The 25,453-nt window shown below is 37.4% G+C and overlaps 1 protein-coding gene across 7 annotated transcripts in view; it reads left to right on the forward strand.

Annotated features, from left to right (window-relative positions):
• The first annotated feature begins 866 nt into the window (after positions 1 to 866).
• Positions 867 to 25,453, forward strand: part of PLS3 (plastin 3) — a 107,482-nt gene continuing 82,895 nt past the window's right edge. For 3 of the 7 annotated variants that reach the window (XM_053917306.1, XM_053917310.1, XM_053917311.1), the window contains exon 1: positions 867 to 1,008. The gene's annotated coding sequence lies outside the window, so the exon portion shown is untranslated. Of the gene's footprint in view, positions 1,009 to 24,627; positions 24,674 to 25,453 lie in introns of all 7 variants that reach the window. The other 4 variants (XM_053917308.2, XM_071220236.1, XM_053917309.2 and 1 more) reach the window with 3 other exon arrangements.

A 25,453-nucleotide genomic window follows, 5' to 3' on the forward strand; every position in this document is an offset into this window, starting at 1 on the left:
ATAAGAAGGGGACACCTCCACCTGTATTAATGAGAGAGGCCAGCTATGAGTTGGAGGCAATCTCGTGGGCAATGAAGAAGAAAAGGTACTCTGGGAACAGGAGCCTGTCTCCAAGTTTTCTGTGGTGAAGGGAGACTGATGAGAATTGATGTTCATTTCTATTTAAAAAAGTGGAAGCACTTCAGTTTCACCATCCCTGCCGATCTCCACCTCTTTCTGCATGGAATATATACCCGACAGGCGATTTTGGTCAACAGTTTACTTGGCATAAAGCCAAAGACTTGAGAGCCCCATCCTGTCCATCGTCTACTAACCAGACCTCCTAAGAAGAGGGAGGATTGCAGAGGTTTTCCCTCTGCGCCGCTCCACACCTGCGCTGATTGGAGCCAATGAAACTACTAGAGTTCCTTCCATACCAAGATTCTCTTCAAGGTTTCATCGAGAAACTGTATCTTCCATAGATTTAAATAGGGGCCTGGCGGCATTCAAAACATCATTCCCGACATTCCCATCTTTTCACTTATTCCACAAGATTTTTTTGAACATGTACTCCGAGCCGGGCACTGTGGACTTTTCTAATGTCTTCTTAACCAGAGAGAGGAAGAAACAGGTTTTGGGGACCAGTCTCAGATCCCAGCCCCACTGTTCCAGACAGGGCGCCCACCCCGGTGATTATTCTTAGCTCCCCACCCAGCTGATATGACAGGCTGGTGGCCCAATCCGCTTCCTGGTTCCCAGGCCGCCGGCAAGCACCACCCGAACCAATGGCGGCGGCGGAGGGGCGGAGGGGCGGAGGGGCGGAGGGGCGGAGGGGCGGAGGGGCGGAGGGGCGGAGGGGCGGAGGGGCGGAGGGGCGGAGGGGCGGAGGGGCGGAGGGGCGGAGGGGCTTGCCGGAGGGGAGGGAGTGCTGGCTTCAGAACAGCAGTCTCAAAGATTCCGAGAGGAAGAAGTTGTTTCAGCGCGTCGGTGGAAGGCATTCGGGCCAGATTCGGTAGTCTGTGACTTTAGGTAAGTGCTTTGTTGGCACGGGTGGGCTCTAAGGTAGGGGGTGTGCCTGGGCGTTGGCTGGAGTGGGTCCTAGGGACGGCATCTCCCTGAACCTCAGTAGGAACGTGCCTCTTTGGGGGGTGGGGGGTGGCGGGGGCAGAGGGCTGAGAGTGGGGGCAGGAAAAATCTCAGTCATAGTCCTTGGGCGCCAAAAGCGATCGTTACCATCAGAGATGGGTGGGACTGACAGTGTTCGCCACGAACAGCACCCGCTGCAAGTACGTTTTCTGCTCTTCGCAACAGATGGTGCTTTCCCAGTAGTTGCTTTTAACTTGTTGCCAACCTTGAGCTGGAGTCCCTTTCGCCAACCCTTGCCCTTCTTTCCTTCTGTGGCTGCGGCCCCGAAGTGGAAACCGAGCGACTAACTTCCCTCCGTTGTCCTTTTCGAGCTACTGGCACCCTCCCCCCCCCCTCCTCCGCTCCAGCTTCAGGAATTCTGGGATCCCGCAGCCTGGGACGCCTCCAGCCCCTGCTCACTCGCCGCGAGTGACCTCTCGGGTCCGCGCCGCCCCGGGGCTCTGGGGGGTCCCCGTGTCCCTGGGAGGGAACGAGGCTCGAGTAGCATGCCGTCCGCCTGCTTTTCTTGACCTTAGCGAGAGCGTAGCGATCGCACCAAGTCTCCCTATGAGTAAGCACTTTTTTTCTTTTCAGTAGCCGAACATCTCCCAGGCCAATGGTGCAGTATCTTTCTGTTCTCCTCTCCCCAGACTCCCGCCAGCTGTCCGCTCCCTTCACAGCTCCTCTGGCTTTGTAGCCCCGAGCGCAGGGATCGAGACTACCAGGGACCTCTCCGATAGCCCTGGGAGGCCGAACCCTGGAGGTGGTGGGAGGGGGGGGCACAATCCTCCTCCCCCCACACAGCTGCACTTGCCGGCATTTACTTTTCTCCACCCTCAGTCCTTAAACACTCTAATGAGAGGCTAAGGGGATGCCGACCACCCCTGCCCTAGCTTCTCGCCAGTCCTGAAGTTGGCCCCCATAGCCTCTGTTGCTACTGCTCTAGTGTGCAGCCAGCCCCCAATGCCTCGCCCCAGGGCAGGAGATGATCCCAGCCTGGAAGGTGGAGTGAGGTTAATGCCCTGTTCGCTGCTTCTTGCACCTCACCTGATGTGTACCACACCCCTACAGGTGCAGAAAATTGAGCTTACAACTAACTAGGTTGCAGAGCGAGGCCATTTCGGATCAGATAAACGGGATGTTTGGGGTGCCTGGCCTGCTACCATGGGTGCAGCACAGAAAAGAGAGCCAGGCTGGCTACACAGTAGGTAGAAAACATAGGTGAAGTTAAAAATTACTGAGGGGTGAGAACTACTACACTTAACTAGATGTCACAATGTAATTGGGAGCCTAAGTCTGATTTGGAGATGCAATTTACAGTGAATTCCAACGAAGTGCTGGAGTCTCATACATGCCTTTGGGTATCACGTGCCTCAAGTCTCTGGTGCCCGACTTCTTTTGACTTTAAGATGCTGGAAGCCCCATTTCCAAAAACTACTCAGGCAAAAAAGGGGAGGAGAGTGTAAACTAGTCTTTACTCAAGGGGATTCTACTTGGATTGGATGAGAGGAAAATAGAAGAAATTTAGTGGTCAGATTTTATCAAAAATAAAAACAGGAATTGTTTTTTTAAGTATATTTTATTGATTATGCTATTACAGTTTTCCCAATTTTCCCCCTTTATCCTACCACTGCCCTACACCTTCCAACCCTCCAGGCCCCCCCCCCATTAGTTTGTGTCCATGGGATGTACATATAAGTTCTTTGACTTCTCTGAAACAGGCATTGTTTTTAAAATAAGAACTTGAAATATGTTTGTGCTAGGACATATGTCTCCTCTATGGGCCTTCAATCTAGTGATGGCTTTTCCAAATCTTAAAATTTCTTATTAATTATTTTCTAGGAAAATTGTACTTTTATTCACACCTTATCTCATCCCTAAATGATAGATTTGAAGCTATATCCCATAAGATAGTGTTAAAAAATAAGGCTCTGTCCGTACTCCTGGGTCTGGCCTATATTCTAATTGTAGTGTTCTCTATATTAGGCATCTGTTTCAAGGTAGTGGATCATCTCTCGACTAAAATTAACCATAAGTTGGTTGCCAGAGGGAAGGGTATGAGGGACTGGGTGAAAAAGGTGAAGGGATTGGGAAGTACAGATTGGTAATTATAAAACTGTCATGCGGACAACATAGAGAATATAGATAATAATGTTGTAATAACTATGTGTGGTGCCAGGTGGGTACTGGAAATAGCAGGGCGGGGGGAACACTTTGTAAAATATATGATTATCTAACCTCTATGCTGTACACCTGAAGCTAATACAAAATAATATTGAATGTCAGATGTAACTACAAAATAAAAACAATAAAATAAAATAAACAATCAGTTATTTGTGGTTTGGAATTAATTGGATCAGGAATCAGGCACAAAGACAGTGGACACAAAATTTGACAAATTGAGTTGGTTGGGACTTTGCCTGTCAAAAGTTCAGTAGAATAATGAGAGGACACTGCAACAACTCCCATCTTGACCAATACCCGCCCTTGTGGCCCAAGTTAGGGTTGCTGTAGGAAAAACGTGGCAGTTTTGCTATTCAGATTATATATTGCTGAGTATAGAAATGGGCAGAGGAATCTCTGAGGTCGTGAGTTTAAAAGCTTTACTTATTCACAAAAATGGATGTAGTTGATACATAAATTCAGCCTTGAAACCATCTCGGGCAGCTAAAATTGAAAACTGGGAATGGGAAGAGATTTTGGCTTTGTATGCCTTAGCCAGAAACCTTTTGTCTACTGCAGCAACCTCTGACTGATTGCAGCACTCCATTTTCCTGCTGTGCGTGGGTTTCTGAGCCTAAAAACTAAAACTACTTGAAAGCACAGTAGTTGTGATCCCAAGGCTAGCCTTGGGGCACACATTAGCTGGAAGTGGAGTTTAAACTGCACCTGAGTTATTAACTACACTGGTAGACAGAACCCCCTAGTGGAAATGAGGTAATAATATAATTTCAGATTGAACTTGTAATAAATATTTAACCTCAAAAAAGGAAAGTACAACTATCCAACGAAGTTAAAGTGGTAGGAAGATAAGCTCTTTAAAATATTAACTCATGTCAAAACAGAATCATCACTATACTCGTAGTCCGTGGTATTTTATTGTCTTGAGATGGCTACTCATTTAAAACCACCAACTACGTAGCCGACTTCATTCTTTAGTGGTCTGATCTAATGAACCCAAATTTATGATTAAAATTAGGGCTTTGTTAATCTAATTCTTAATTTCTGTTGTTAGATCTATCAAGTTATCAACCTCTTTCTTTACTTGGGGTGGGGAGCCAAACAAATTATGCTCTCCCTTGACTTAATACAATCAACACTGAAACCCGTGGTCTCTAGTCTGATGCCATCATTGAGATTCAGTTGCTAAAACTGTAGGCTTATGGCATTTTGGGTAGAAGGGTTAATTATAACTATGAATATTATTTGTTTGAGATTAAGCCTCTTCTAGAAATGGTTATGTGCACATTATATTTGATCATGACTGTTTATACTGGCAGAATGTCAGTATCAAGGGCACTATCAAAAACCAAATAAAATTTTGCTCTTAGGCAAACAGCGTGACTTTTGCTGGAAATAAGAGGGTAGTTAGGCCATGGTGCTTGAGCCCTGAAGTGATTATTTTTGGTGAAATAGACAAGAAAAGAAGAAAGTTCACTTGCCATTGATTATTCCATATTCTGTTTTAAGCATTATTTCTACTTGCCTTTCCAAGAAATTTACTGACATAATATTCTTAGCACATATGATAAATTCATGAATTTGCTATTGTGTTTGATATAGTGTAATCTAGATGGAACATGTATGCCAAACTGTTTTTGCTATTTAGTACAGATTCCAAAAATAGCTGGTATAAAATTGCAAACAAACATTTATCTATACATGACAACTTGGGTATCTGTTTTTAGAATCATTTTGTATTTCCTCATATGGTAATTTTTATTTTGGCGGAAAGTAATCCAGAGGGGGAAAACTTTGATCTATGATAATAATACAACTCAGTTTAGGAGAAAACAGCTAGATCATGTTGTAAGTCTGTATAAATTATTCTAAAGAGTGATGTAACATGGAACGTATATTAGATGTGTTGGAAGTTTCAAAAGCTTTTTAGATATATTACACTATTGGAAGCTCTTTTGGATACCAGTGGTCATGACTAGCTGTTTTTAGTTATGAGACAGCTTTAGTTAAAGTTATGGCTTAGATATACAAAAAACTGTCTAATCATGAAATGTCAGCCTTAGGAAAAGATCTGATAATACTTGGGCCAACTTGTAGGTAGTTATGGAGGCGAGGCTGTTTCAAAAATTCAACATGTTTAATATTGAATTTACCTTATTTTTAGTACTTGAAAGATAAATATTAGTGAGAATAAACTGTTTTAAGGGATGAAAAAGCATTTCTGGTTAAATGAAAATTAAAATACTAAGGGGGAAGTATGTTGGAATTGGCTTCAGAAGAACTAGATTCTAGACATGGCTCTGCCACTGACTCATAGTTTGACCTTGAGAAAGCCACTTAAAAATTATTTTATTGATAACTAACACTGAGTACATACAGATGCCAGACACCATGAATTTTCTCATTTATAAAATGAGGCCATGGATCAAGGCTTTTGATTTCCTGGGAATTTTATTTTCAAAGAGTTACAGTCTGGCTTATTTCAGTTATATTTATCAGTTGATTTTTCAATTTTTGATGCAACTATATTGAACCAAGCTAAATACTTGTGGGCAACCTGATGATCACCACTGGCGTATTCCAAGACTAATGTTAGTTTAATATAGAGGTACTGTTTATATCATTCCCTAACAAAGACTTTTAGCACATTAAACCTACTGATTTTATATATAAGAAATTAATTTTTCTGACCAGTCTAGAAATTTGTTTGATGGTAAGGAGGTAGTGTTTTTTATTAGAAAAGGCATTGAGTGTGGAATCCAAGGCCTTTTAGTCCTCTACAGTTGGGATGGATAAGCCATCTTAAGTAAATCATAGAAGTTACTGTTCGTATGGATTTCACTTTATTTGTTAGCCATCTGTTTCCAATCTATGTATTTCACAGGCACGCAGAAAGGATAAGTGAGCTACGTAAGCCTTGGTTTTCAGTATACAGGTGCTATATAAATTCAAAGTACTGTAGTAGTATATCATAGAAACACTAGAGCTTTAACAAGAGTTTATAAAAATGGCAGAGTTCTCCTCACTTAAGTCTGCCACATATTACTTGTCTGTAAATGTTCTCCAGCCATCCAATTTCACAAGCAAAGGAAAAATAAAGCCAGACATAATATAATGAAAAATAAGAGAAATGGTAGATAACACGAGAATAAAAACCCATACTTAATACTTTCTTATATATACATTTTTTATCTGCTCAACTATGCCAAGTAGCCTGTGAAAGCCATTAATGTGGTGATGGGTTAGGTTGTTTTTTTTTCCCTTCTCAAGTAACTACTGACCAGTGTGTTGATGTTCATCATTAATCATAACAGAATCTGATGGCTTATCATACGTCATTCTTAGTTTTGTGATTGTCTGTAATAAGAGGTTTTGTATAAAATTACTCATGAAAAATCAAGTGTTTCTCCTTATAATTGCACTCTAAGGGAGCACAACATGTAGGTATGCAAAAGTGCATAATGAAGGAGATAATCCGTTTATTTAAGTTGCATGCCATCATTAACACAGAAAAAGTGAGAAGTTAATATAGATCTTCAGTTGAAAAACAAGTGTTGGGCTATGGGTCACTTTTTTTAATTTTTATTTTTTTTAATTTTATTGTTGTTCAAGTACAGTTGTCTGATATTCCATGCAGCAATATTTTCACCGATATGCCCCCTAGAGCAAGGGATATAAAGGAAAGAATAAACAAATGGGATCTCATCAAAATAAAAAGCTTCTGCACGGCTAAAGACAACAGCATGAAAATGAAAAAAGAACCAACTGTGTGGGAAAACATATTTGCCAATAATACCTCGGACAAGGGTTTGATCTACAAAATATATGAAGAATTCACACTTTTTCTTTTTTTAGATGGGTCATTTTCACCCCCCACCCTTACATATTAACTTGGAATTATTTTTTTTTAATTTTTATTGTTATTCAATTACAGTTGTCTGCATTTTCTTCCCATCCCTCCACCCCACCCCAGCCAATCCTACCTCCCTCCCCCACCTCCACCCTCCCCCTTGATTTTGTCCGTGTGTCCTTTATAGTAGCTCCTGTAATCCCCTCTCCCCACTGTCCCCTCCCCACTCAGCCCTGGCTATTGTTAGATTGTTCTTAATTTCAATGTCTCTGGTTATATTTTGTTTGCCTTTTTCTTTTGTTGATTATGTTCCAGTTAAAGGTGAGATCACATGGTATTTGTCCCTCGCCACCTGGCTTATTTCACTTAGCATAATGCTCTCCAGTTCCATCCATGCTGTTGCAAAGGGTATAAGCTCCTTCTTTCTCTCTGCTGCCTACAATTCCATTGTGTAAATGTACCATAGTTTTTTGATCCACTCATTTGCTGATGGGCAAGTACTGGAATTAATTTTTAATGTTTATTATCATCTTGCCAATTATATGCTGGTTCTTTAACTGTGGTTCTTTTGAATTATGCATTTTTCCCATTGGTTAAACTTATGTTTGACGACATTTGTTAAAATATCATTTGTAAGTGATAGTATTTAATTAAAATGAAATGATCAGAAAGCCTTGGGTTAAAGGACTTTTAAAATAACCTGGTATCATAGGACTAGTTCAGAAGAGTGGCTTCTTTTTGTGATCAGAAATCATTTTCTTTTGTAAATTCTGAGCTCTTTATCTTTACTATCTCTTGTTTAAAAGATTAATAGCAAATTACTTTTTTGTTATCTTATAAATCATTCACTGAAAATATAACTCTGATTCTCTTAAACTATTTTTTAAATATTTATTTAAAGTTTTTACCTTCTATAAAATAAAATTTGTGAGGGTAGCATCATACCTTTGAATTATTGTTTTTTTTTATTATATGCTCTGACTACATAGTGTGCACTCAGAATTGACCTGCTGTTGACATTGAGTGATGTCATAGACGAGTAAAATTTTTAAGCTGTTTTCCCTGTATTTCTTAATTTGCCTGCGTATTCCCATTTTGCCATTTCTTATGGTCGTTTTTGGTATTTTAGAGTTTGTGTTTCAGGTCAGGGAGAATTACCATCATAGACTGCAAAGTGTTTTCTCAGAGGTGAAAATAACAGGAAATGGTGCTCGGGTGCGTCCTATTGCTATAAAAGTCCATATGTATGATTTAGTAATCTAAAGGTTACTAAAGTAATCTAAGACACTGGAAAACTTTCTTAAGTAGGGTATACTCCAGATGATTTTAATCACTTTACTTTGGATTAAAGAAATACAAGATCATTCTAAAAATCTTAAAGGAAAACATAAACGAGTTTATAAAGAAGAAAATTAAAATTACTCAAAACTGTATCACCTACCACTTCTTTACATGTTTTATCTATTTCCTGTATCAAGAGAAAGATAGTTTTACAATTGGAATCAAGCCTGGTTATACAGTTTGTAAGTTTGTATCCCATTCTTTTCATTTATTACATTCTGAACATGCCTTCTTGTGATCAGATATTTTTGAAAACATTTAAAATCACTGTGTGATAGTCTATGTGATGGATATTTCATAATCTGTTTTACTGATTCCAGGTTGTTGGAAGTTTATGTTATTTTCATATTATATAGAAAGTGCTTCAGAGAACTTCCTTGGGCAAGAACCCTTTTGTGACTGATTATTTCATTGAGATAAATACGAAGAGAAAAATGTCAAGGAGTTTTGTTTTTAAAGATCATTTCCTTTGACAATCTCTGAAAGTTATACATTGCCAAAAATGAGCCTTGACTGCTAACAGTAGCATTCAAAAAAAGAAAAGAAAGTCGTTCTTTATATAGCATATCATATGTGACTAAACTGGAGGTGGTTTAGGTAAAGTATATGTTTTGGAAATATTTTGGTTTCCTCTGATCTAGTTAACAGATGCAAAGCAAGATGAAGTAGAATCTTGTGCAGTGTACAATCATAGGAAGTTCTATTTTTGAAACGGAACTCTTAGTGGAGGAAAGGAGACAGGTTTGTTTTTAAGTAGCCTGTAAATTTCATGTTGCTATAAAACTCAGTTTAAGTATAGCGAGCATACTTGTGATCATAAACCTTCAGTATCCTACAGAAACTTTTAATCCTGGAGTTGGTTAAATGGGTGTTTGTTGATAGGTTTGTTTAATCCCAGGCTATTGGTTTCTTAAATTACCTTGACATCACTCAATAAACTCAAAATTTTTTATTTCATTCAGGTTGCTTAAATAATATTACTAATCAGAGATTCAATTGTGGTAAAAAAAAAAAATTCTGATGCTTCCACTTGCTTTGTGCCTAGTGTCAGTATATGGTGACTCCCCAAATTACAAACACTTGACTTAAATGTTTTGTATATTTGAATAGCTCCTCATACGATGCATATGCCTCTCTAAACTTACCCCATGCTACTTCACAGACCCTTCCCTGATGTTTTTCTCCTCCCCTCAGTTCACCAGTCTCACTAAGGCCCATGTTGGAAGGTTTGTTTGATCTGATATCTCCTTTTTTCTTTTCTTTTCAGAGGGGTGGTATACATGCTATGTTTCAGAGTCAGAATGGATTTAGCACAAAATGGCTTTGTTATTTTATATCTCTGTGACATTGGGGAAGTTCTTTTAAGTCCTCAACCTCATTTTCTCCATCTATAAAATGTGATAATACCCCTTATTTGCATTGTTGACTTTAGAATTAAATGAGAACATTTATAAAGAAACTAGCATATGTCCTGACCAGTGTGGCTCAGTTGGTTGGGCTTTGTTTCCCGAAGCAAGAGGTTGCCTGTTTGATTCCAGTCTGGGCACAGCCTGGGTTGTGGGTTAGGTGCCGTTCAGGGTGTGTGCGAGAGGCGGCCCATCTATGTTTCTCTCTCGCATAGATGTTTGTCTCCCTTTCTCCATCCCCTCTCATCTCCCTAAAGTAAATAAATAAATGAAATATTTTTTGAAAAAGAAACTAGTGTATAGTAGGTACTTAATAAATGTTGCCATTTACAAGTCAGTGAATGTTGCCTCAGACAGTCTTTGTCAGGTATGTACATCTGTCTATCTCCTCTTCATTTTCCTCTAATTCAAACTGTTTTTCCTTAAGTATCACCACTCAAGATAAATAGGATCATTTATTTTTTGTTTTATTTAATGGCATTGTGAAAATATTGCCTTCAATTGCTTTTTATTGTGAGTGGGAGGGATTTTTAACAAAGTTCCAGGTTCACTTACCTACGAAACCTATTTACCAATTAACTTATCCTTTTGTGAGAATATGCCATCTAAGAATGTAAAGAACTAGCCCTCAAAGGAAAATTGGAAATATGGCTCTTTTAATACATTACAAACATCATTATAAATTCATTGCCACTATCAAATAGAGCTTAGATCACGATGAAAGGTAATAAGTGATGTTGATGCGTGATTTTGGTTGGGAGGATTTTTGGTTGGGAGGAAAAAATGCTTCAGGTTCTTCAGTGTTTCTACAATAGTAGAAATAGTAACATGTGATTGTTAGAAGGTTTATCTTTGAAAAATAGGAGAAAAGAAAAAATAAGTAAGTGAAAACATAAAATGCTGGGGACGGCAGAAGGTTATAAATTAAATTACCATCTTTCCAAGGTGACATATAGTCTTTAGTAATGGGTGAGTCCAAAACATAGTAATCTTAAATTTATGATGCCTGTTTTTCTTCCAGTTGAAGTTTTCAAAAGGAAAAACCAGGAAATGATAAAAGACATTGACACATTCAACAAATATTTTGAGCAGTTTGTAGGTCTCCAGCTTAAAGCTACAGTTGAATCATTTTTGCAAGTGCTTATGAATAATTAAATTTTTATATTTTCTCTTATGATAATTAAAAAACAAATATAGTCAAATTATCATTAAGAGTAGATCACAAAAAAGTAACAATGACAGATTTACACATTTAAAAATATAAGCTGATCCATGTATTTGGTGTCTTTCTCTAAATCCAAGTGTCCCAGCATTAGTTGGGCCTCTGAAAAAAAACAAACTAGAATACATGCACAGGGGCTAGCAGAAGAGGGAAAACTTTAACCACAGAAAATTTCTGTAAAGCCAAGGAGAAGATTGATATGTCAAGTCAAGTACCTTGAAATATGTTAAGTATTATGTAAAAGAAGGCTTATAAGCCATTTATAAATAGATGTAAAACTCAGGAAAAATTTAAAATGTTCCCAAAGTTCTCAAATATATATTGAGAAAAGTACAAACTACAAATGGAGTAACAGCCAAGGATATTAACAGGGGCAATACCTTAATTAGTCTGTTTGTGAAATGGTTTCATCATTCATTCAACTAAAAAAACGTTTAATGAAGATGGTTAAGTGCTAGAGCTACAAAGATGAATAAGATACTCCTGCGGTCTAGTAAAAGAGAAAAACACAAAAGTACTATTTGATTTCATGAAACCTAAAAAATACCCTCACATGTAAAAAATGAACTTAAATATGGTCTTTTTTTCTTAAAGTAATTTCTAAATTTAAACCTTGTGCCAACAAAGATATTCATTTTTAACCCAATATAATCAAATCTAAACTAAGAACAAATCAAATTTAAACATTGTTATGTCTTTGCAATAATTATTGCATCCTAAAAAAGTGCCCACAATGAGTTAGTTTTACTTAAATAGAACATTGCTCAGCCTATAAATGAAGGTCAGCAGACACCAGTGTCTTGGAATAAAATAGCCCTTTGGCAAGAAAATGAGCCACACCCCATTTAGTTTTTACAAAAATAAAATTCTTTCCAGCTTTACTAAATTGTAGATGTTGTGCTCAGCATGTGCTTCTGCAGTAGTTGGTTCTGCAGCTGTGGAACTATCCATGTATGCAGAAGCCATAAAAAAACATCGATTCACTGTTAACTTGTACACGCAGCTCTCATACTTTCTGTGGTTCAGTATTCTGTTAAGTTTTTTTTAAATTGTTATTCAATTACAATTGTCTGCATTTTCTCCCCATCCCTCCACCCCACCCCAGCCAATCCTACCTCCCTCCCCCTTGATTTTGTCCGTGTGTCCTTTATAGTAGCTCCTGTAATCCCCTCTCCCCACTGTCCCCTCCCCACTCAGCCCTGGCTATTGTTAGATTGTTCTTAATTTCAATGTCTCTGGTTATATTTTGTTTGCCTTTTTCTTTTGTTGATTATGTTCCAGTTAAAGGTGAGATCACATGGTATTTGTCCCTCGCCGCCTGGCTTATTTCACTTAGCATAATGCTCTCCAGTTCCATCCAAGTATTCTGTTTAGTTTTGTCTAACTCAAGGATAATAGTAAGTAACTATAGGTATAGCTGATACCTTAATTTCTTGTCTTAACTTTCTCGAATGTCACAGACTTTAAAATGAGCATACAAACCCAGGATTGCAAATCTGATCATTGTTTCATTTTGGTGGGAGAGAATCGAATGAATGTACTGTATGTACTGAATGTCTGCTGTACTGTATGCTTTCCTTCAAAGACAGTAGTACTGTATTCCTTCCATGTACTATAGAGAGAACTGTGCTTCTAGGGAAAAAGAAAAATAAATCCTGGGGGGGAGACCCCCTTCTCATAGTTCCTTGCAGTGCACCTGACATACAGCAAGTTTCCATATATACATTTGAAAGAGTAAAAAATGAATGGCCAAGAATAGTTCTTGCTGAATAATAAGCTTCATTCCTTTCTATGGATGAATGATATTTCATTGTATAAAGATTAAATTGTGAAATCCTAATCAGAAAATGAGTAACCTATGAGTCATCTTGAATACAATACAAAACAATGCAAACCTGTAAGAAAACTAAGCAAGTGGCTTCCTTGGTTTTCTTTATTTTTTAGTTATTTTAGAAGAAATGGCCATGAGTAAATTTATGGATTGCACTTTCACTGTGAGAACTGTTTGATTTTAGAGTTAAAGATGAAATTGGGACATATTAATATTTTTTCACTTAAAATTTTTTCAATTTTTATTTTTAATTTTTTTATTCTCAATTACAGTTGACAGTCAAATTGTATTAGTTTCAGCTGTACAATATAGTGGTTAGACATTTATATAACTTACAAAGTAATTCTATACATCTTGTACACACCTGACACCATGTATAGTTGGTGCAATATTATTTCACTATATTCCCTAAACTGTATTTTACATCCCCATAACTATTTTGTAACTGCCAATTTGTACTTCTTAATCTCTTCACCTTTTTCACCCAAGCCACCCATCTCCCTTCCCCTCTGGCAACCATCAGCTTTTTCTCTGCATCTATGAGTTTGCTTTTGTCCTGCTTCTTTGTTTATTTTGTTTTGTAGATTGCACATACAAGTGAAATCATATGGTATATGTCTTTCTCTAATTTCACTTAGTACAATACCCTCTAGGCCCATTCATACTGTCTGCCACAAATAGTAAGATTCCATTCTTTTTTATGGCCAAGTAATATTCTATTGTATATACATATCACTTTATCCATTTGTCTTTCAATTGCAGCATTTAATCCACTTATATTTAAAGTAATTATTGATAGGTATGTAGTTATTACCATTTTATTGTTTTCTGTTTTCTGATTGTTTTTGTAGTTCTCTGTTCCTTTCTTATTCTCTTACTCTCTTATATGTTGTTTGACTCACTGTAGTGTTGTTTGGATTCCTTTCTCTTTGTTTCTTGTATATCTCTTGTATATTTTTGGTTTGTGGTTACCATGAGCTTCATATATACCAAGCTATGTTTTTAGCAGTCTATTTTAAGTTGATGGTTGCTTAAGTTCTAACACATTCTATAATCACTACCATTTTTACTCAACACCTCATATTTTTGTCATTATTTTTTACTTCTTTTGTGTGTATTTGTATGTATCCCTTAATTTCCTGTTGTAATTACACATTATTATCCTACTTTTGCCTTTTAACCTTTGTACTAGCTTTAGTGTTGGTTGATCCACTACTTTTATTTTGTATTTGCCTTTGTCATTGAGAATATTTTTCTTTGAGGTATTTTCTTATTCATAATTTTTTTCCTTCTTAAAGAAGTCCCTTTAACATTTCTTGTAATACTGGTTTGGTGGTGATGACCTCCTTTAGTTTTTGCTTGTCTGGGAAGCTATTTATTTCTCCTTTGATTCTAAACGAGAGCCTTGCTGGGTAGAGTAATCTTGGTTGTACACCCTTGCTTTTCATCACTGAGTATTTCATGCCAATCCCTTCTGGTGTGCAATGTTTCTGTTGAGAAATCAGCTAACATCCTTAAGGGAGCTCCCTTATAGATAACTAACTGCTTTTCCCTTGCTGCTTTTAAGATTCTCTCTTTGTCTTTAATCTCTGCCATTTTAATGTTGATGAGTCTTGGTGTGGGCTTCTTTGTGTTCATCTTTTTTGGGACTCTGTTTCCTGTGCTTCTATGTCTAGTTCCTTCACCAGGTTAGGGAAGTTTTTCAGTCATTATTTCTTCAAATAGGTTTTTAATTCCTTGCTGTCTTCTATACTTTGGACACCCCATGATGCAAATGGTGTTATGCTTGATGTTTTCCCGGAGGTCTCTTAAGCTATCCTCATTAAAAAAAATTTTTGTGTGTGTTCCAATTGGGTGTTTTCTTCTGCCTTATCTTTCAAATCACTGATTTGATCCTCTCCGTCCTCTAATCTGATGCTGGTTCCATCTAATATATTCTTCATTTCTGACTGGTTCTTTTTTATGGTTTCTATTTTCCTTTTTAAATGTTTCCTATCTCTTTGTTTAAGTTCTTACTGAGACAATTCATTCTTCCCCTACGTTCATTACACATCTTTATAATCAGTGTTTTGAACGCTGCATCTGGTAGATCGCTTGCCTCCATTTTGTTTAATTCTTTTTCTGGCGTTTTGCCCTGTTCTTTAATTTGGGACATATTTCTTCATTCTCTTATTTTGGCTGTGTCCCTGTGTTTTTTTTCCCCCATATATTATGTAGATCTTGGCAGAGTAGCCTTATATAGTAGGTGTCCTGTGGGGCCCAGAGGCTCAGTCTCTCTGGTTACCTGAGCCTAGTGCTCCAGGGGTATCCATTGTGTGGGTTGTGTGTGCCCTCCTGTTGTGGTTTAGCCTTGATTGCTGTTAGCATGTCAGTGGGTCAGATTGATCTTCATTCAGGCTGACTGGCTGTGAGGGTTGGTCATAACTTCAGCAGAAAAGCTGTTTTGTGGGTCTACTCCACAGAGTGGAATTGCTTTAGGGGGGCTCAAGTGCTTGCCCATGTGACCATTTGAATGTGTCTTTGGTAGTGCTAATCAGGTAGTACTCTGTTGTTGTCTGAAGCTAGCCACCTAGTGTGCTCGTTCTGGGACTTCTTGGGAGGGACTTCAGTGCACACCAAGATCAGCTGCTGCCTGTGTCCAGCCTGGGGCCACCTGATAGGAGCTAGAAAGTGATCTTTGTTGGTGGCTGCCTGTGCAGGGCTCAGAGGCACCTGAGAGTGGTTATGCTGTGAACCAAGGCCAAATGCCACTAGTGCCATGTTTGGGACCTCTTAGCAAGAGGTACAGTGCATGCTTCAGCCAGCTGATGCTTGTTTGGGGTTTGTAGACCTTTGAGAGATTTTTAGGAATGTCCACAGAATGGGCCTAGGCTGGCCCCTTGTGTGGTTTAGCCTTCAAAAGAGGTTCTGGCCGCTTGCATAATTAGGTGAGCTTGGGTCTCAGAGATTACTAGGGCAGGGCAACAGCTGTGTTAATTTGGTTAGTGGAGACAGATTTGGCACCTGCCTGCTCTTGTAGGGTGTGGCAGGGGTGGGTTGCTCAACAAAGGAACAATAGCACCCTGGGCACAGGAGAGAGCTGCCCCTCTAGCCTTCGCCCTGAAGCCAGACAATTCAGTTCGCCCCTGTATGTCCCTGGCACCTTTAGCTAAAGCTTAGGGTGCATGTTTGTGAGCAAGTGAGTCTGTGCATGGGCCTTTTAAGAGAATGCGTGGGTCTGTGGCAGCCCTCTGTCTCACCCACACTGAGTCCCTGCTGATTTGCACAGCCAGCTGTGGTAGGGACTCCTCTTCCCCAACTGGTGGTCTGAACTTGGGAGCCCAGTGTGGGGCTGGAACCCCTTGCTCTTCAGTGGGGACCTCTGCAGCTGAAATATTTCTCCCAATTCTTAACTGTCACATGTGGATGTTGGACCAGCCCATTTCATTTATCTGCCCCTTCTATAGACTTGATGTGGCTTTGCTTCTTCTTTCTATCCTCATTTATAGGGTTCTATTCGGGTGGTTCTCAAGAGTGGTTGTTCTGCAGTTTAGTTGTAATTTTGATGTAGACGTGGGATAAGGTGAGCACAGCATTTACCTACTTTTCCATCTTGACTAGAAGCCTCATTTTTCACTTATTAAAGCAGTTTTATTGAGATATAACCCACATTCCATACCACCCATATAAAGTGTACAATTCAGTATATTCCCAGACAGGGGCAGCTATCTCCACAATTTTCAAACATTTTCATCACCTCAGAAAGAAACCCCATACTCTTGAGCTATAACCCTTTCCAGCAGCCCTCCACCTTGTCAGCTCTAAATAACCCCTAATCTACTTTGTCTGTATAGATTTCACAAGTCTGAAGTTTCATATGAATGTACCATATAGTATGTGGTCTTTTGGGTCTGGCTTCTTCCATTTAGCATAATGTTCCATTCACATTAGAGCATGTATCAATACTTTATTTCTTTTTATGGAGGAATAATATTCCATTATGTGGATATACCATGTTTTCTTATCCATTCACCTGTTGATAGACATTTGTGTTGTTTCCACTTTTTGGCTACTATGAATAATGAAACATGTTAATATTAAATGTCTAATCACAGGTCAGCTAATGATGTAGAGGTGGTACTGACAAGATAACATTTCATTTATCTGCTATTAAGGTAAATTTTTGGTTTGACTGACTCAAAGCAATACTGATTTCTACATCTAAGAATAGCTATTTTTTCTTGTTTCCTGATGCTTATTATCTTCAATTTGTTCCCAGTACCTTTGTCCTTACTATTATTGTTACTTGAAAAGGGAAAGCCTGTAAAAGTTGTATAATCACCTTTTTAAAACTTACTGTATAGTAGATGTTTACAAACTTTCTTGTTTAAACACACTTACTGAACACCTACTCTAAGAAGCAGAGGTAAGCAGTATTAAAGTGCAGAAGTAAACGATAAATACTTTTAAACACAATGGTTTTAATTGATCTAAAGCAGGGGTGTCCAACCTTTTGGCGTCTCTGGGCCACACTGGAAGAAGAAGAGTTGTCTTGGGCCACACATTAACTACACAAACACTAACGAAAAGTTATGAGCAAAAAAACAAACAAACCAGGTTTTGAGTAAATTTATGATTTTGTGTTGGGCCGAATTCATAGCCATCCTGGCTGCCTATGGCCTGCAGGCCATGGGTTGGTCATCCCTGAAACATTAGTGACCACATCTAAAGTAGTCATTTTTTAATTTTACTTTTGAAATATGAAATATACTGAAATATATGAAAAAATTGAAAAGATATAAATGAACATAAAGAAAGGACAATAAACCTCCTGCCCCTGACCCCAACGCCCCATTTCCCTTCCCAGGAGGTGACCATTAGTCCATGTATCTTATGTATTCATTCAGAAATGATACTGAGTACATTTAACATTTGACATTCTCAGAAGAGTTTGGTGTTTGACATTTAGAACTTGTGGCATTAAGTTTGAAGGAACATTTACCTTTTGACTTTTTAGGGGAGAATATAAGATTGAGGAATTATCAAAGGATGGTAACAAGAATCACCTTCAGTTTCAAATCACAGCTTTTCTCTCAAGTGCCCTTGGCCCTAGATTCACCTGCATAGCATTAGGTCAAAATAGTTGATACCTAGAACCCAACTCCACCATTATCTTCTGAATTCACACACACAGAAATTCCTGGCCACAGTCTTCTTGCTCTTATGGGCAGTTAGTTCCTTGCAGGCCATTAAGGAAATAATAAGCTTCCCTGAGAGAGAGAGCTGTAGTTTAGTCAAGAAAAGATACAATTTCCAGGACACCCAATTAGAACTTCCTATACAATTACTTAATTCATTTAATAGGCCTGTATTTGTTATCAACATTATGCCAGGCACTGGTATCACTAAGATAAATGAAACAATGTCTAATCTAGTCATTAATGCTTTACAGATGTGGCAACAGAGGTCTAATTGATTTTGATTTGCCTCATCACATGGTGGTAGAAGACAGTAGTAGAGGATGGGGTCTCCTGATGCCTGATCCATCACTCTTCTCAGCAAAAATTTAAACACCTCATCCAGGGTTCAACTTTGTTTAGTAGCAATTCCTCTCCTTCGCGGAATCATTTTATACTAACTGGTATTTTCTTTCAGATGTTAACAAAATGGCAGATGCTATGTGATTAAAGTTGACATGAACTCTAAAATTCACTTCACTTGTAACTTAAGCAGCTTCCAGCCCTTCCATAGCTAATGCAAATTCATTAGCAATACCTTTGCAGTGGTCAACTATTTTTCTAGGTCATATCTTTAATCCAAAGGACTCCTTATGCTAACAAAGCTACAGTCCTAATTATCGATCTTAAAGTGTCCTATATTGTAATACATCCACAAGATTCTGAAACCTCTTAATTCCAGTACAGTATACTACTGGGTATACCTGTGACAAAAAACCCTGGGTATACCAGGGTTTGTCACTTTCAGTTATTTCTAAACTGGGTTTTTCCACCCTCATAGAGCCAGTATTTGTATTACTTATCACCAAGAAGAACATTTTTTCCCATTTCATTCGTTTATTCATTCATTTATTCAAATATTTACTGACTGTCTACTATAGGCCAGTTACTACTCCAGGCAGTGGGGATTACACCTGTGACTGAAAAAAAACCACAAAAATTATCACCTTATGAAGTTTACATCCTATGAGGGGGAAATAGAAAGTAAACAGTGATATAATATATCAAATGGTAATGGTTGTGGAGAAAATTAAAAACAGGATTGAAGGAATAGGGAGTGGAAAGAAGGGCATTGCCATTTCAAATCGTGTGGTCCCAGAAGGTTTCACTGACAGGGAGTTATCTGAGGCAAATGAAGGAGATCAGGGAGGGAGCCATATGAGTAACTAGGGAGAAGTATCACTTGAACAAGTAAAATCTGTTTCTAATAACAAATACTTAAATTGGATAGTCCTGAAATTCTTCATTATATTAGCTTTTTATTTTTGTATTGAACAGAAAGAAATATGTTTTACCCAGATTAAATACTCTACTGGAGTCATGGATTGATTGTATAGCCTAAGGATGTTATGTCAGGAGCTATGTCTATAATGTTCTGGAAAGATGAATGGGAATAATGTTTAAAACAGAATATGGAGTTAATGCAAGTAGATTTTATTCCCTTTTCCCCATTAATTTAATTGTAGTATATTTTGTATTTAATTCCAAATTGGATTTTTTATTTAAACTTTTTACTTTGAAATAATCATAGAGACATTACTTATAAGAAATGACACAGAGAGATCCTGTGTACCTTTTACCCAGTTTCCCCCAATGATAGCTTTGCAAAATAGTAGTACAATACCAATGTGTTGTTCTACTTAATTGGTAATCAAATTAATGATAATATATAATTATCATTATATATTGATAATGATATTGATACAGTCAAGATGCAGAAGAGTTCCATCACCACTAGAATCCCTTTTATTACCCTTTTTATAACAACAAACATCTGCTTCCTCCCCCTCCTCCATCTTTACCCCTGGCAACCACTGGTCTGTTCACCATTTGTATAATTCTGTAAGTTCAAAAATGTTATATAAATGGAATCATAGAATGTGTAACTTTTTTGGATTTGCTTTTTTTTTACTCAGCATAATTCTCTGGAGGTTCATCTAAGTGGCCTATTTCAATACCTTCCTCCTTTTTAGTGCTGAGTAATATTCCATGGTGTAGATATACCATAGTTTATTTAACCATTCATCCATTGAAGGATATCTAGGCCATTTCCAGTTTTAGCTATTAAAAACAAAGCTATTACAAACATTTGTATACAGGTTTTTGTGTGAATGTAAGTTTTCATTTCTCTGGGATTAATGCCTGAAGAGTACAATTGCTGGGTTGTATGCAAGTTTCATGTTTAGTTTTCTAAGAAACTGCCAAAATGCTTTTCCACAGTGACTGTACCATTTAATCTCCCACCAGCAATGTAAGAGTGGTCCAATTTTTCCACATTCTTATTGGCATTTGGCATTCATTCTTTTTTTCTTTTACCCATTCTGGTGGGTGTATATGATACCTCATTTTGGTTTCATTTTGCATATCCAATGCTTAATGATGTTGAACATCTTTTCATGTTTAATTTCCATCTCTATATCCTCTTCATTGAAATGTGTTTTTGTATATTTTGTCTATTTTCTATTTTTTATTTTTATTGAATTTAGAGAAAGAGAGGGAAGGGGAGAGAGAGAGAGAGAGAAACATCAATTTGTTGTTCCACTTATTTATGCATTCCTTGGTTGCTTCCTGTATGTGCTCTGACTGCTCGGATAGAACCTGCAACCTTGGAGTATCAAGACAATGCTCTAACCAACTGAGCTTCCCGACCAGGGCTATTTGACCTATTTTCTAATTGGATTGTTTATTTTTAATGTTGAATTTTGAGAGGTATTTATATATTCTAGATAAAAATCCTTTGTCAGATATGTGGTATACAGCTATTTTCTCCTACTCTGAAGCTTGTCTTTCAATCCCATGAACAAGGTCTTTTAAGAGAGCAAAAGTATTTGTTTTGGTGAGGCCAAAGTAGTATTTCCTTTTATGAATTGTCTTTTTGGTGTCGTATCTAAAACTTCTTCACAAAACCTGGTTCCTGAAGAATTTCTCAAACATTTTTCTAGCCCTAGCCCTAACTCAGTTGGCTGCAGCATTGTCCCTATATGCCAAGGTTGTGGGATTCAGTCCCTGGTCAGGCTACCTACAAGAATCAACCAGTGAATGCATGATCAATAAAAAATGAAAAATAAAAAATAACAAAATTTTCTAAAGTTTTATGGTGCTATGTTTCACACTAAAGTATGTGACCTAATTTTGAGTTTACTTGTATGTAAAGGTATGAGGTTTAGGTCAGAGTTAATTTTTTTCCTAATGGTTGTCGAATTGCTCCAGCACCATTCCTCCATTAGTGTGCTTTCACATCCTTGTGGAAAAGCAGTTGAGCATATTTTTGTAGGTCTACTTCTGCCTTCTTTGATCTGTTCCATTGTTCTGTGTCTATTTCCCTCCAAAGGATGACACATTCTCAATTTAGGTATATAACTTCCAACTTCTAAATTATTGATCTGTTTCTGAATTTAAAAGTTTTTAAAGGGTTACATGTAACAAATTTTTAAGACCACCCATTAGATTTCTATTTACAAGATTCCTAAACCTATTGTTGTTCCTTAAAGACAGTATGGTTTATCTCTTCTGTTGCCTCAAACAAATGCATTTCCTCAAATAGCAAAATATAATATGCCACTAGCATTGGGATTTAGGGTATTGGAGTTTGAAATGCATTTGTTGTTGATGAATAGTAAATAAAAGTTTTAAAATTAAAAATGTGTATTCTCATGCTTTGATTATGCAAATAACATTTTTTAAAATTACAAATGTCTTAATTTAAAACAGACTCCTGGAAACTAACTGTTACATGTAAAAAAAGGAAAAGTAAAAGGAACTGTTTAATAACTGTTAAGGTACCCCCCAAAAGAAGCCTTTTGGGTTTTTCCTATTGTTTTTATTGTAAATTGACTTTTATTGCTTTAATAAAGTACAAAGTGGAGCAAAAGTAGATTTACAGTTCTTTGTATGGAAAATAATATGGTAATTAATAAATAATACAAGAATAAATTGTTTTGCATATTCACAACTGTCAACTTACTTTTGCTTCACCCTTGTATATCAGTGCTGGCCTGTAACATTATGAATATGGTATTAAGTGTCTAGACTTAGAAAGCAGGAATTTAAAAAATCACAGTCCAGTTACACTACATTAAATACAGTTGGCAGAATTACTTCTCAATAATGAAAACTTCCCTAAGTTATAGCTTGTGGTTCATAGTTTAAGTGTAATAATTACAGTGAAATTAACTGTCACTAATATCAGCGATTTGTTATTCTAAAAATGATTTTAAAAAATAAACAGCCCTGGTTGGTGTTGAGCACAGGCCTGCGAACCAAAGGGTTGCCGGCTCTATTCCCAGTCAGGACACATGCCTGGGTTGTGGGCCAGGTCCCCAGTGGGGGATGTACAAGACGCAACCACACATTGATGTTTCTTTCCCTCTCTTTCTTCCTCCCTTCCCCTCACTCTAAAAATAAATAAATAAAATCTGTAAGAAAATAAAAATAAACAAACAAAAAACAACAAAGCATCAGTGATTTATTTCTTCTCCAGCTACTCCTAACTTTGTTAGGTAATAGTCACAGCTACAGCAAATGTACAGCTATATATCCTGTGATTGAAAACAGCGTAATTTAAGGGAGAAAGCAATACATGGATTAATAAAGTAGGTTTACAGTTATTCATATGGAAAATAATAAAATAATTAATAAATAATAATACAAGAATAAGCTGTGTTTCCCATTCTCACAATTGTAAACCTACTTTTGCTCACCCCTGTATAATGGTACTCATTATAAGCAGGTATCTCAATTTGTTTCTTCACATACAAGTTATGTGTATTTTTATATTTATTTGATCTAATAAATGACTTGCTTTTTTCCCTCCAAGGGTTGTTTAAATATACAATATTGTTTTCCTTTAATTTTATTGTTGACGCTATTGTCCCTGATTTCCCCCAAATTTGCCAGCCTCCACCCAGCCCTCACCCCCCCTTCCCCCTGGCCGTCACCACACTGTTGTCTGTGTCTATGGGTTATGCATATATGTTCTTTGGCTAATGCCTTCACCTTTTTTTCATCCAGTCCCCCCTCTCCTCTCCCCTCTGACAGCTATTAGTCTGTTCCATTGGCTTATTTCACTTCTCATAATATAGTCTCTAGTTCCATCCATGCTGTCGCCAAGGGTAAAATTTCCTTCTTTTTGTGGCTGAGTAGTATTCCATTGCGTAAAAGTGTACTACAGCTTTTTTATCCACTCATTTACAGATAGGCACTTGGGCTGCTTCCACATTTTGGCTATTGTAAATAACGTTACTATGAACATAGGGGTGCATGCATTCTTTTGAGTTGGTGTTTAGAGATTTTTAGAATATATTCACACAAGGAGGATTGCTGGGTCAAAAGTCAGTTCCATTTTTAATTTTTTGAGTAAACTCCATCCTGTTTTCCACAGTGGCTTCACCAGTCTGCATTCCCACCAACAATGCACTTGGGTTTCCTTTTTTCCACATCCTCGCCAGCACTAATTGTTTGTTAATGAGAGACTTTTAAAAGCTCATTTTCCAAAACAGTGAAATCTTAGAGCCAGTGAGCTAAGGATGGCCTGCCCCATCAAAAGAACCATGATAATGGCTTTATCCACTTTCTGAGATAACATGGTACCCGGGAGAGGGATAAACTGAGAAAGGTAAGAAGTTACTCTTGGGTGGATGAGTTTTGGTTAACAATATGATTTTTAGTAAGTGAAGGCCACAAAGCCATTTGATTTGTGGCAGAATTAATTATAATGTGACTTTATTAGCTGTACAGTACCCACCCCGACTGTAGTTTTACTTTTCGTGGTTTCAGTTACCCACAGTCAATTGAAATCTAAAAATACTAAATGGAAAATTCTATAAATAAACAATTCGTAAGTGTTAAATTGTGCACCATTCTGAGTAACGTGATGAAATATGGCACCATCCACTCCATCCCACCAGGGGACGTGAATCATCCCTTTGTCCAGCATACCCACGCAGGATATTCTCCCTACCTGCTAGTCACTTATCATACCAACTATCTCAGGATTATTACAGTGCTTGGGTTCAAGTAACCCTTACAGTAAGTAGCCTAACACTATGTCACAGTCCCTCTGTCATTCACCTCACTTCATTTCATCACATAGGCATCACATTATCTCACCACATGGGCATTGTTGTTTGAATAGAAAGGGGATATGACACTACATTATTTTTGCTGTCAGTCTTAAGGAGAAATCTACATTATGTTCAGGATTCTGTGTTGGGCCAAACTTAACAATGACCATTATGTGTTGTTGAATTAAATTATCTTTTGAGATTAGATTTTTTTAAATTAAGCTAATGAGACCTTAATGCAACATAACCAAAGATGTTACCATAACCAGAGAAGAATGGGTAAAAGTAGAAAACAGTGCAGTTGTTGAATTATTACTGACAAAGGAACCCTAAACCATGTAAAGGTAGTGACTATTTACTTGTCTAAAAAAGCAATTCCAAAAGTATTCACACACACAAATTTTGATTTTTCAGCTAGAACTTCAAGTGGAGCTGTTCCTGACACACTCCCAATGAAATGGTATTATTTTATGTTGTGTTTTGAAAGTGTATATATGTGCTTGCAAGAATTACATGGAAGAAGGAAACTAACAGAGTACTTGATGTTTCTTAAAGTGAATATTGACAATCTTAAGGACACTTTATTACTTTATTAAACAATGAGGCAACAATTTTTCTCTGAGAACATGTTGCCACAATAATAGTGGCAGAAAATATTTCATATGCAAACATATGTGAACCTCTTCATGAACAAGTTTAACACTTTGAAGTGATGGCAACATCTGGTAACAAGTAGAAGTCAGCGTCTTATAAACTTTGGCTTCATGTTACCACTTCATCTGAATTAGTCATTTAAAGGCATTTTTATGTCATCCTAAAAACTGACAAGGTTAATTTTGGACTAGGGCAGGCAGGCAGGAAATGCTAAAACGGCTTTCTTTTGAAGGTTAGGCTATTCCTTATGAGGTCAAAAAGTAGTAATTTTAAAGTCTAGAAAGGTAAGACAGTGATGTCTTGACAACTGAGATTTTTCTTTCATTTTTGTGTAGCAAATTTTAGGGAACGGTAAAATTCAAAGTTCTTTATACTTTCCACCCCACTTCTTTTCTCAGAAATGCTTTTATTTTCTAAAAGTGAAGAATTTTTAAAAATCATTTGAACTGAAAAATATTATGGATTTGGTGTCACTGGAAAGATATAACTTCTCATTTTTTTTGGCCAGATCAGCTCTCAGAAATCATTCTATTTTGTAGAGTTATCCAGTGGGACAAGAGTAGATGCCTTTTATATTTATTTTATT

Source organism: Desmodus rotundus, chromosome X (assembly GCF_022682495.2).
Source record: "Desmodus rotundus isolate HL8 chromosome X, HLdesRot8A.1, whole genome shotgun sequence".
Taxonomy (NCBI): Eukaryota; Metazoa; Chordata; class Mammalia; order Chiroptera; family Phyllostomidae; genus Desmodus; species Desmodus rotundus.